Source organism: Eriocheir sinensis, chromosome 21 (assembly GCF_024679095.1).
Source record: "Eriocheir sinensis breed Jianghai 21 chromosome 21, ASM2467909v1, whole genome shotgun sequence".
Lineage (NCBI taxonomy): Eukaryota > Metazoa > Arthropoda > Malacostraca > Decapoda > Varunidae > Eriocheir > Eriocheir sinensis.
Genome location: NC_066529.1, coordinates 512,743 through 513,145, shown reverse-complemented (window position 1 = coordinate 513,145; position 403 = coordinate 512,743).

The following is a 403-nucleotide window of genomic DNA, read 5'->3' as shown; positions in this document are numbered from 1 at the left end:
CGACCTCCCGCCATGAAGGCTGCGGTGGACCACGGGGATGACATTAATTAAAGGGGCTGCAGGCAACAACCCAGACCAGGGGCTGGACCAAGGGCTGGACTGACTGCCAGTCATGGCCAGGGACACACAGCCCCTGAGAGGATGACTCCCCTGCATGGCTACCCATACCTCAGCATACTTTTATTTCCGAAAAATTTTCAAAGCACAGCGTGTTTTTACTCTGATATTAATCCTAGCTCCCCATTTCTCTTTTGTATTGTATTTTCTGATCAACTGGTAATTCATTGTTAGTATATGCCACTACAAAGTTCACTGTCCTACATTTCCTGGTTGTTCTTAATTAATTAGGAACCTCTCAACACTTATGAGACATTGGTGAGTCTGTAATGTACTGAAATGTATT